We start from the raw sequence: 13,138 nt of genomic DNA on the forward strand, positions 1-13,138 counted from the left end.
GAGTTAAATGTTTAAATGAGGATACTCTACCACTCTTACCTCCAGTTGAGAGTAGGAAAGTATAGTTTCAACTTATGATTGTGAGCTGTTATTAGACTTCTACATGATAGATGCTTACATCATAGATGCAAAGGTAATAACATTGCTATCATATATCAAAAACCTACTATGACCTAGGTTTTTTGTATACAATATTTCTTATTTATTTATTTATTTGGGAGGTAGAGTTACAGACAGTGAGAGGGAGAGACAAAGAGAAAGGTCTTCCTTCCGTTGGTTCACTCCCCAAATGGCCGCTACAGCCATAGCTATGCGGATCCGAAGCCAGGAGCCAGGAGCCAGGAGCCAGGCGCCTCCTCCTGGTCTCCCATGCGGGTGCAGGCACCCAAGCACTTGGGCCATCCTCCACTGCCTTCCCGGGCCACAGCAGAGAGCTGGACTGGAAGAGAAGCAACCGGGACAAGAACCCGGCGCCCATATGGGATTCCGGCGCCGAAGGTGGAGGATTAGCCAAGTGAGCCACAGCGCCGGCCCTGTACACAATATTTCTAATCCTGACAAAGTAATACTGTGCCCATTTTACAGATGAGGAAATTGAGGTAAAGACCTAATAATTGGCTTGTTCAGAGCCATACATCTATAAAGAAGGTATACTATAGATTTTAATCTACAATATATGGACCTCAAATTTATTAATTTGATATCATGTCACCTCCCCATGCATTCTTCCTTCTGAGCAGAAAAGGTACAGCAAGCATTCAGAAGAAAGAACATCCTGCAGAAGTACTAAAGATAGATAAGGAAGTTAGGGAGACCAAATATGTACAGGGAGGACAGTAGTGGAGGAAGAGTTTGATGGTAAACAGATAACCAAGGAAGATCTCACAAAATATGAGATATGGACTACAAAATTCTTCTATCTAGAAAACATAGACTTCAGTATAAAGTAGATCTTTTCACATGTGAAACTGATTTTATACAATAATTCCATTCACTATAGCACTGTAGGAGTTCCTTATTTTTTATTTGCGTCTTTTCTCTGAATGTATACAAAAATGTATTTTTTCTGTTTTGTTTAGATGTAGTATTTCAGATTGTACCTGCTCAAGAATTTAGCCAAATTTTGGTCCCCTAAAGCAAAAGCAAATGAAGGTCTGGAAGGTTTAGAGGATCTGTAGTGAAAATATGCTCTTACATTCCTTAAATCTAATATCTGATCAATGGCTAAGAAGATATCAGCATCTAAGAAATTACCCATGCTCATCTGTATCATATCACTCCTTAAAGTGAGCTAGGCCTGCTATATGCTTACCTCTGAGAGAAGCCGGTAAGAATTTTTCTCTCTTAGAAGTGGTTGTTCCAGTCCATGAACTTGTCAAGGCAGAATTTGATCAAGTTTCCACCAAGAGGCCACAGAGGAGAAAAATGCTGCCTGAGGTTGAAAATTTCATTTTAGGTGCTAAATGCCACTCTTTGCTAAGTCAGATTTAAGCATCAGTAAATGAGTGTGACAGGTTATCCAAAAACATGTGCCATAAGGTCTTCCCTATAACGTCCCTTAGAACCTGTATAAAATGAATAATAAGGCCGGCGCCGCGGCTCACTAGGCTAATCCTCCACCTAGCGGTGCCGGCACACCGGGTTCTAGTCCCGGTTGGGGCGCCGGATTCTGTCCCGGTTGCCCCTCTTCCAGGCCAGCTCTCTGCTGTGGCCAGGGAGTGCAGTGGAGGATGGCCCAGGTGCTTGGGCCCTGCACCCCATGGGAGACCAGGAAAAGCACCTGCCTCCTGGCTCCTGCCATTGGATCAGCGCGGTGCGCCGGCCGCAGCGCGCCGGCCGCGGCGGCCATTGGAGGGTGAACCAATGGCAAAGGAAGACCTTTCTCTCTCTCTCTCTCTCTCACTGTCCACTCTGCCTGTCAAAAAAAAATGAATAATAGACTATTCTAGGCTTCCATAACAATTAATTCTTGGGAAATTCTGCTACCATTTCACCTAACAAGTCTATATCTTTATATTTATTCCAATTGAGTGCTACAGATTTGTTCAATTCCTACTTGAGGACAAAATTGAATACAAAGTGGCAGTAACATTTTAAACTGGGGTAATATTTGGAAATGATTTAAAAAAACTGATTAATAAGAACACAGATTTTAAGATAGTGATTTTTTTAACTTTTATTTAATAAATACAAATTTTGAAAGTATGACTTTTGGATTATAGTGGCTTTTCCCCCCATAACCTCCCTCCCACCCGCAACCATCCCATCTCCCTCTCCCTCTCCCATCCCATTCACATCAAGATTCATTTTCAATTATCTTTATATATAGAAGATCAATTTAGTATATACTAAGTAAAGATTTCAACAGTTTGTACACACACTGAAACAGAAAGTATAAAGTACTGTTTGAGTACTAGTTATACCGTTAATTCACATAGTACAACACATTAAGGACAGAGATCCTACATGGGGAGTAAGTGCACGGTGACTCCTGTTGTTGATTTAACAATTGACAATCTTATTTATGACGTCAGTAATCACCCAAGGCTCTTGTCATGAGCTGTCAAGGCTATGGAAGCCTCTTGAGTTCGCCAACCCTGATCTTATTTACACAAGGCCATAGTCAAAGTGGAAGTTCTTTCCTCCCTTCAGAGAAAGGCACCTCCTTCTTTGATGGCCCATTCTTTCCACTGGTATCTCACTCACAGAGATCTTTCATTTAGCTCGTTTTATTTTTTTTCCACAGTGTCTTGGCTTTCCATGCCTGAAATGCTCTCATGGGCTTTTTAGCCAGATCCAAATGCCTTAAGGGCTGATTCTGAGGCCAGAGTGCTATTTAGGACATCTGCCATTCTATGAGTCTGCTGTGTATCCCGCTTCCCATGTTGGATCCTTCTCTCCTTTTTAATTCTATCAGTTAGTATTAGCAGACACTAGTCTTGTTCATGTGATCCCTTTTACACTTAATCCTATCATTATGATCAATTATGAACTGGAACTGATCACTTCGACTAGTGAGATGGCATTGGTACATGCCACCTTGATGGGCTTGAATTGGAATCCCCTGGCACCTTTCTAACTCTACCATTAGGGGTAAGTCCGAGTGAGCCTGTGCCGAACTGTACATCTCCTCCCTCTCTTATTCCCACTCTTTTATTTAACAGGGATCACTTTTCAGTTAAACACCTAAGAATAATTGCGTGTTAATTAAAGAGTTCAACCAATGGTATTAAGTAGAACAACAACAACAACAACAAACTTCCAAAAGGAATAAAGTAGTAAGTTGTTCCTCAACAGTCAGGGCAAGGGCTGATCAAGTCACTGTTTCTCACAGTGTTCATTTCACTTCAACAAGTTTCCCCTTTGGTGCTCAGTTAGTTGTCGCCAATCAGGGAGAACATATGATATTTGTCCCTTTGGGACTGGCTTATTTCACTCAGCATGATGTTTTCCAGATTCCTCCATTTTGTTGCAAATGACCGGGTTTCGTTTTTACTGCTGTATAGTATTCTATAGAGTACATATCCCATAATTTCTTTATCCAGTCTTCTGTTGATGGGCATTTATGTTAATTCCAGGTCTTAGCTATTGTGAATTGAGCTGCAATAAACATTGAGGTGCAGGCAGCTCTTTTATTTGCCAATTTAGTTTCCTTTGGGTAAATTCCAGCTGGGTTGTATGGTAAGGTTATATTCAGGTTTCTGAGGAATCTCCAGACTGACTTCCATAGTGGCTTTACCAGTTTGCATTCCCACCAACAGTGGGTTAGTGTCCCTTTTCCCCCATATCCTTGCCAGCATCTGTTGTTGGTAGATTTCTGTATGTGAGCCATTCTAACCGGGGTGAGGTGAAACCTCATTGTGGTTTTGATTTGCATTTCCCTGATGGCTAATGATCCTGAACATTTTTTCATGTATCTGTTGGCCATTTGGATTTCCTCTTTTGAGAAATGTCTATTGAGGTCCTTGGCCCATCTCTTAAGTGGGTTGTTTGTTTTGTTGTTGTGGAGTTTCTTGATCTCTTTGTAGATTCTGCTTATTAATCCATTATCAATTGCATAGTTTGCGAATATTTTTTCCCATTCTGTTGGTTGCCTTTTCACTTTCCTGACTGTTTCTTTTGCCATACAGAAACTTCTCAATTTGATGCAATCCCAAATGTTAATTTTGGCTTTCACTGCCTGTGCCTCTGGGGTCTTTTCCAAGAAGTCTTTGCCTATGCCAATAGCTGGCAGGATTTCTCCGATGTTCTCTAATAATTTGATGGTGTCAGGGCGTGGATTTAGATCTTTAATCCATGTTGACTGGATTTTTGTGTTAAGGTGTAAGGTAGGGGTCTTGCTTCATGCTTCTGCACGTGGAAATCCAGTTTTCCCAGCTCCATTTGTTGAATAGACTGTCCTTGCTCCAGGAATTGGTTTTAGATCCTTGATCAAATATAAGTTGGCTGCAGATGTTTGGATTGATTTCTGGTGTTTCTATTCTGTTCCATTGGTCTATCCATCTGTTTCTGTACCAGTATCATGCTGTTTTGATTACAACTGCCCTGTAGTATGTCCTGAAATCTGGTATTGTGATGCCTCCGTCTTTCTTTTTGTTGTACAAGATTGCTTTAGCTATTCGAGGTCTCCTGTGCCTCCATATGGATTTCATAACCTGATTAATAAAAACACAGATTTTTAAGATACAGTCATTAAGAGGCTTACTTTTTCCTCTTTCGTGTTTGAAAGCAGGTTTTAGATAATATTGTATCACACCAGTGCTGTGGTGTAGTAGGCTAAGCCTCTGCCTGAGGCACCAGCATCACATATGGGTGTCAGTTCATGTCTGGCTGCTCCTCTTCCAATCTAACCCTCTGCTAATGGCTTGGGAAGCAGCGGAAGATGGTCCAAGTGTTTGGGCCGCTGCACCTGTGTGTGAGACCCAGAAGAAACTCCTGGCTCCTGGCTTCAGATCAGTCCAGGTCCAGCTGCTGCAGCTGTTTGGGGAGTGATCCAGCAGATGGAAGATCTTTCCCCCTGTCTTTCCCTCTTTCTATCTCTCAAATAAAAATATTTTTTAAAAATCTAAAAAAAATTGTTTCAACCTGTTATAAAGTATTTATAGACAGCAATGCATACAATTCTTTACATGTCTCTTGAAGTGATAAAACACTTCTTATACCACATTGTTACAGAAAAGCCAGTGTTATTACTCATTATGTAATGATATTTATTGATGTTTACTTCCTTTAAAGTGGCAAATAACAGGTATTTAATACTGAAAAAGTTCAAGTGAAATAAGTATATTTATTTTTCAGATTCTTTACTATAGACTGAAATGGTTCAATATTTACCTTTTAAAATTCTATTTTTTGCAGTAATGTGGATGAAAAGAACATGTTTGCACTTTATAAGACAACCAGCCTTTACAGTATTAAAGAGCTCTCTCAAACTAAAAGTGAGGTAACAAACTGAAATTGGATTTTGCACTATATTTTTTAAGCATTCTCTGTACTCCTTAACTAGGGAAGTGGCTCTAAATAATTATTCACTTTCCTACTTATTAGCATATTGATGGATATGGTCCCTCAAACTAGGACTATTCAAATCAGTAGGCAGCAAAATAACTTGGCATTTCCACACAAAATCACAAACTGACATTCCTTACGTTGTTTGGTATGCAATATAATTAGAACAAGTCTCTCTTGTTCTAATTGTAGTGTCTCTGCTTAGCAAATGAAGACAGGATAATTTTATAAAATCTGTTCTATTACTCTGCTAGTCCTGATATACCAGAACAGATGCTAAACACTCACAAAACCTGTAAAATTATCACTACAAATGCCAGGCATTATGCATCATATAAATTGTTTCTTTAATCTTCACTATAACACAATGACTAGGTATCATCGTTTTTTACTAGAAACTGACGTTAATGAGGTACCAAAGGTAAATAGTAAGTTCTATAAAAAGTATTTCAATGTTAGTCTATTTGAATCTGAAAATAACTTTCATTCTCCTAGAAGATATCCCACTTTTGTTTACCAAACACCAGCTAAACTTTAAAGAAGAGTGAAACAGATAAGCTAAGGAAAAACTGAATTATTCATAGAAGACATCAGAATGAGATAATGCATTGATTTTTATATTTTTCTAATATTTTTTCACCTTTCTTTTGGATCTGAACAAGCTGACATTTTGAATTCTGACATGCTGTAGACATAGCATAAGTACTACCTACTTATTTACAGACTAATTTTAAAAACAAAATTGAATTTATTTGAAAGGCAGAGTGACAGAAAGAGAAAGCTAGGCTGAGAGAGAGAGAGAGAGAGAGAGAGAAAGAGGTCTATCTTCCATCCACTGGTTCACTCCACAAATGCCTGCAACAGCCAGGGCAGGGCCAGACCAAAGGTAGGAGGCCAAAACGCCATCTCAGTCTCCCATGTTAACAGGGGCCTAAGTACTTGAGCCATCTTCCTCTACTTTCTCAGGAACATTAGCAGGAATTCTGCATCAAAGTGCAGTACCGGGGACTTAAACCTGTGCTCCAATATGGCATGCCACAGTCACAAGCTGGGGCCTATCCCACAGCACCATAAACAGGGGTGCCCTACAGACTAATTGTAAAAAGTGGAATCTAGAGGTGAGAGCTACACTGAAATAAAATTTCTCAGAGGATCATTTATCCACTAGCTAACTCCCCTTGCACTGCTGACATTTAAGACCACCTTTTGAAAACCACAGAGAACGACCTAAAGTGCATTCTTCTAGTTGAAAGTGTGAGAAAAATGGCTCCAGGTACCCTTTCTACTTAACCCTTTTTAACTTGAGCCTTCCCTTCAACTAAGGTTGAATCATCACTATACTTAACACGTTTGATTTTGGTCCATTTTTTTCCTCATTGCACATGCCAGTCCTTTGGGCCACAAAGGAAGGGAAATTAAACACCCCAGTATCTAGTGAAAGAGAATTTTCTGACACAACAGATACAGTCCCTAACAGGAGAACACTAGAGAAGGGCTCCAAGCTACAACAGCTTTGAGACAGTTCATGTTACCAATAAATAAATAAATAAATAAATGGCAGAGAATTCAACAGTGCCAAGCACAATTGTCAATCAACAACCCCACTGTTAAGGTGAGAAACTGTACAGCACTCTAATTTGGGAAGGCAGTATCTCAGTAGACTTTTCATGAACTTCTCCTATCTTGTCACAAATGCCCCTATTCAAACACCAAAGGGTAAAAATCTCTAAGAAAACTCACTAAGAAACAGGCAAAGATGACTTAGGCTAAAATTTAGAATCCTGGAGGAAGTTTAGCTAATCAGCTGCAAGGAGAGCAGACAGGTGGTGTGAATAACTCCCTAGAATGACATCTGTTGCTCTCTTACACCTCTACACAAACATCCATGGTCTGCCCAAGTCAGCACCTAATTTATGGTTAAATACTAAGTGCTTCCATGTTCTACCTGCACCTCCTCCCAAAGTTCAACTATTCAGGGTAACCATTTTGGAGACTTGCAAATTCCATTTTCAATTTAGTTCCCAAGCACAGGGCACTCCACAACAGATATAGAAATGACATGTCTTGCTGATGGTGTTCAAGGACAACTGAAATTCCTCCAGGATGAGAATATGTTGGTAGGTATGCACTTGCTTTAGAGTAACCAAAATGTTTGACTTGTAGTTGTAAAAACAAAGAAATAACAATATTATAAATGCAGTCATGGGATGCTTGAAGCCCATGTACCTGGTCATTTCTTCACATACCTATAAATGACTAAAATTATATATACACATAGAGGAAGATTTGTGCCTATAGCTGCTTGCTCTTAAGGAAGAAGACACTTGAAATTGATGGGAAAGACACTGAAAATTAGTCTGGCCGGCGACGTGGCTCAATAGGCTAATCCTCCACCTAGCAGCACCGGCACACCGGGTTCTAGTCCTGGTGGGGGCGCCGGATTCTGTCCCGGTTGCCCCTCTTCCAGGCCAGCTCTCTGCTGTGGCCCGGGAAGGCAGTGGAGGATGGCCCAAGTGCTTGGGCCCTGCACCCCATGGGAGACCAGGAGAAGTACCTGGCTCCTGCCATCGGATCAGCGCGGCCAGCCGTGGCGGCCATTGGAGGGTGAACCAACGGCAAAAGGAAGATCTTTCTGTGTCTCTCTCTATCTACTCTGCCTGTCAAAAAAAAAATTAGTCTCAGTGAGACTATTACATTATTTTACATATTCCTTCCTTATGAGAATTTGACAGGTCCTTTTCCTCCAATGAATATAATATATGCATTTGAAACTAATCATCTTTCTCCTCTGGAATTCTTTGTCATTTTTACTTTCTCAAATTATTTCCTTTCTTTGTGGGTGATATAATTATAATACTAGGTACAGCTATAAATTAGCAATTAACTTGAAATGCATGGAATGGGAGTAAATTTGCCATTATTGACTAAAATCAACCTGATTCAATAATGTAATATACTTTAAAAATATAAATACTATTTAGAAATGATACCGTTTCATTTTTTTAATTTTTGAGATGTAGTATTATTTTTGTAAATGTCCTTTTTTTGAAAAGTAGAAACAGTATCAATTCATCACAATTATTTATAATATCCTATGCCCAAGAGTTTGGCATAATGCAAAAAGAAATGTGAACAATACAATGCACCATAATCTGGAACTCTCTTGATCTTATTATAAATGGTAGGCAGGTCTCATTATATCATATCACTTATATCAGAATCTTTCTGGAGTAGACCACAAGGTCAGAACTACAGCAAACAATAGACCTCCAAAGTCCTCTTTCTAAAGTCCTATTTCTAGAGAATTTTACCAACAGTTATTATCTGCTCACTGCAAGAAGTCAGCAGGTTTTTCTAATCTTTCAAATGACTGCTTTATTGTTTTTACTTCCAGGCAATCTTCCAGGCAATTTTTCGCTCCTCCATTCAGTTTCTTCCTCTCTGCCAGCAAATTGGTCTAACCAGCCCAGTCCATGTCTGAAGTAATCCCAGTGCCGAACGTCCTCACGTAGGAAGATCTCTCCAGGATCTGGGAAGACAAGCTCAACTGAAAGACCTCAGCCAAGCAGCTCTGTTCCTCACAGACAGAGCCTATTCTATATGGATGGTGGATAGTCACACTAAAGTGGAGCAAATCCAAACCATAAATAGCCTCATATCAGGTTTTTCTATCAAATTTGTTACAAACTTACGAAAATACCAGAGGACATCTCCACTTCCGCTCACTGAAAGAAGACTTAAAATTGACAATGGCCAGCAGCTCCCTGACAGTGGTAATTTGGTGATTGAACAATTCATAGAATTTACTGGCACATTCCAGAAACATTATTTTTCCCACCTTATCTGATCAAACCAGCCTTAGCACTTGCAAATTTCAACTACAAGCAAACATAGAGATGATACCTTTCCTGACAGATGGTAAACTAACAGTGCATTAACTCTTTATTCTTTTCAGACACTTCAAAGAATGGAGCATGCCTCCCCATCCCAACCCCACACCTGTTCCATTCTATTCCACACCCTGTATCTCCATTTGTGACATTATGTACTTCCGTGAGGCGCTCCTAAACTTTTCCATGGACCTTACCTCTTACACTGCTGACCCATTTTTCTGTCCTGATTCAAGCTTGGGGTTGCTACTTCCTTTATTTTTAGCTAGAGAGATGTCTTCTTGTCTTTTTCTGCCTACACAACTAATGTATCTAGTTTTTCGGAGATCCTATATGAAAGAGGCAGGCCAGAGTTAGGGACCCTAGCTGATAGCCTTTGCCCCCCTAAGGCCCCTGAGACAGAGGTGATCATGGTGATAACCATGCCTTGGCCTTTGTATGACATGACAAGGTAGGGACAACAAAGTCAGTCTAAAGATTCTCCAGTCAATCCTTCCTGGCTAGGAGCTCTAATTTCTTTCACAGTTCAATGAAGGCGCATTTTATCTCTCAGGTCTGAATCCATCTCATTCCTTAATTTTGTCACACATTTACATATATCTTTCTTGTCATCTTAGGAAAATTTTAAATGGAGGTTTTCATTCAATGTTAGCTAACTGTTGGAATTCCCTGTTCTACTTTTTCCACATTTACGGTAAATGCAGGTTCATTATTAATTACATATGCAATTTTGGAGCTAGCTATGTTAAAGGATTCCAAATTTCTCAGATTTATAAGGATACTGAAGTGCATATACTATACATTTGGCAACATCCAAAAGCATTAGTGGCTGCATATTTATTCACTCTACAGTTGGATAAATCAAAACCATCAATATTCTCACGTCACATTTCCCCATCAAATTAGTTTGTTACAGACTTAGAAAAACAAAACAAGAAAAGGGCTTTTGTTTTGAAAACTGTATGTTGAGACTGAAGACTAAGGGTGGTGGATTAGTACCGTGTTGTACCATTCTACAAATGATTGATAGAGGGGTTGAGTATAATAAGAGAATTTGATTTTCTAGTATATAGACAATTGTATGAAGCACAAAGAAAGCTAAATTAAACAATGGCTGAGAACAAAATAGAAAATTTAAGTAAAACAGGTGACAGATGGAACAGCAGGTTGAGGGACTTAATGGCAGAATGAGAGGCAAAAAAGATAAATATTGACTGCCTAGAAAAAGAATTTATTAAAGAGAAAGTGACAGAACTTGGAAAAACATTTCTTTATAACTTTGACAGAACAGTGAAGAAACTTTCTTAAAAACTGTTTTTGAATGTGCATTCTAAATGCACAACCTAAGTCCAGATGGAAAAAACAACAAAGGAGTCCTGTTACCCCAGTCCATGGCCCTGGTGTTAACACCTGCTAGTGCTGCAGGAGGAGCTGTGTTCCAGGAGGAGCGCTTGGCTTCTTTCTGGCTGGGAGGCCAAGAGGCCAGCAGGGAGCCGGCGGGCGAGGCCCTCAGGTAGGGGCAAGTAGCCCTGCCGCTGAGTCTCATTCTCCAGCTGCTGCTACTTGCATCAAAATGCGGTCAGCGATGGAAACCTGCGGCTCGGCGGGAAAGCAACGCTCCTGGGGCAGAGCAGGAAACCCTCGGTCCATGACGGTGTTTCCTAAAGGGGCGAGGGTCGTCTTCCAAATTCCAGATCTTAACCACTGTTGAGAAGGCGAAGGTCTGAAAACACCTTCGCGGCCGCCACTGATCAATTTCACGTCGTTTCTTTCCTAGCGAGGCTGGAAAGCCGCCTGGCCCACGCTGGACTCGCTCCCGCAGAGCGCCATCCCAATTCCAGGGGCGCGGGGTGGCCGCACGGAGCGCGGACTGCAAGGGGCGCGTGCGTGGGCGCCGGGGCCGCGTGCCTGGCCCGAGGGCGCTCCTCACAGCCCCACTCGTTTCGCACGCACCGGGGATTTGCCGCCTGCCCGCTGCGGGCCCGGGCCGGGTCTTTCGGGGGCCAAGGACGGCCCAGCGCCCAGGCTGGAGTCCGGCTTGGCCCGGGGCGAAGCCCAGCGCACCGAGGACTCCGCCAGCCCGCAGGGCGCCGAGCGGCGGCGAAGACACGGTCCGCCCGGCATCTGGGCGCACGCTCAGCCCGCGCTGGCGCCGGCGCTCCACAAACGCCCTGCAGCGGGGGCCCGAGGCCGGCGCGCCCAGGGCTCCGCAGCGCCGGCAGCGCGGGGCGAAGCGAGGCGACACGAAACAGGGGCTCCCGGGCCCGTTCCGGGACGGGGAGGGGGCGGCCGTCCTGGACGGGGAGGGGGCGGCGTGCCGTCCGTCACTTTTCTCCTCTCAGGACGGGAAAGTGCCCCGGGGTGGGAGCGCGTTACACGACTGAGGGCACCTCACCTTGCTGCGGGAGCCAAGCCTAGGCACCCCGGCCTCCACCTGCGACGCCGTCTAGAAAGGCACCTGCCCCTGCTCCCTAAGGAAGGGGGCCCACGTCACGGGGAGGGGGCGGCCAGGGCCCCGGAGCGAGCGCGGCCAAGGAAGGGCGGCCAGGAGACCCCGGAGCGAGCGCGGCCAAGGAAGGGCGGCCAGGAGACCCCGGAGCGAGCGCGGCCAGGGAAGGGCGGCCAGGCCCCGGCCGCGGGGAGAGGCGGGGAGCGCTCGCGCCCGGCTCCGCGCGGGGCAGGGCAGCGGGGGGCGGGGCGGCGGGGGCGGGCCCCAGCCTCGGCGCCGGGAGCGCAGCCCGACCCCGCCCCTCCCGCCCGGCACCGCCTCCCGCAGCCCGGGGAGGGGCCGGGGCGGAGCGAGCCGGGCCGCGCCGGGGCGGAGCGGGCGCGGGCGCGGGCGCTGGCAGAGCGCGGCGCGGGCCGGACGGGAGGGTCCGGGGCGGGATTGGCGTCGCCGCGGCTGCCGACGACCGCACCCGGCCGCCGCCTGGGCAGACCCGCGGCGCTGCGCAGCGGCTCGCCCGCGTCCCTCCTCGGGCGGTCGGCTCCCGGCTCTCCGCACGCGGCCGCGACCTGGTCTTCGGCGGGGCGGGCGGCAGCGGCGCCCGGGCATGGCTTCGGCGGGCAGCGGCATGGAGGAGGTGCGCGTGTCGGTGCTGACCCCGCTGAAGCTGGTCGGGCTGGTGTGCATCTTCCTGGCGCTGTGTCTGGACCTGGGCGCCGTGCTGAGCCCGGCCTGGGTCACGGCCGACCACCAGTACTACCTGTCCCTGTGGGAGTCCTGCCGGAAGCCCGCCAGCCTGGACATCTGGCACTGCGAGTCCACGCTCAGCAGCGGTGAGGGCCCCGCGCGCCGCGACCCCCGCCGCCCGCCCGGCGCAGCCCCGCGCCCTGTGCCGGGACGGCCGCCGCCGCCTCTGCCAGCGCTCCCGGTCCCCGCCCTGCTGCGGACCCCGCATCCCGGCCTCGGCCCTGCGGGTCTCCGAGCGGGCTCCTGGTCGCCCACCCCGGGGCGCCGGCCCCCGCCCTCCGCCTGCTCCCGTGGCCATTGCGCCCGCTCTGGAGTAACACGTATGCTACTTCGGGCGACTGTTGTCTTTGCAGGCCAGAGCCATGTGGTTGTGCAGAAGTGCTGCGCCTTCCACGCCGCGGGTGTCGGGCTTTTTAAAGTAAGATAGACCGGGCAGAACCGCCCCAACTCCACCAGGACGCGTGCGTCCCCTGCTCGGTCCTCCCCGCTCCGTTCCTCCTCTCTCCAGGAGGCGTTTGCCTGAGTTTACCCCTTAGAGCCCACGTTC

At 45.6% G+C, this 13,138-nt stretch overlaps 2 long non-coding RNA genes across 2 annotated transcripts in view; one reads left to right on the plus strand and one right to left on the minus strand.

Moving 5' to 3' along the window:
• Positions 1-2,160: 2,160 nt before the first annotated feature.
• Positions 2,161-12,089, minus strand: LOC138847606 (uncharacterized). The gene is made up of 2 exons (XR_011385489.1): positions 11,794-12,089; positions 2,161-4,655 (listed from the first exon to the last, which is right to left on the minus strand). It is a non-coding gene; the product is annotated as an uncharacterized lncRNA (long non-coding RNA).
• A 214-nt stretch (positions 12,090-12,303) lies between these two features.
• LOC103351785 (uncharacterized) overlaps positions 12,304-13,138 on the plus strand; it is a 71,549-nt gene continuing 70,714 nt past the window's right edge. Inside the window, exon 1 of the long non-coding RNA XR_011385347.1 lies at positions 12,304-12,677. This is a non-coding gene — a long non-coding RNA (uncharacterized lncRNA). The remainder of the gene's footprint in view (positions 12,678-13,138) is intronic.

The sequence above is a fragment of the Oryctolagus cuniculus genome, chromosome X (genome assembly GCF_964237555.1).
Source record: "Oryctolagus cuniculus chromosome X, mOryCun1.1, whole genome shotgun sequence".
Classification (NCBI taxonomy): Eukaryota; Metazoa; Chordata; class Mammalia; order Lagomorpha; family Leporidae; genus Oryctolagus; species Oryctolagus cuniculus.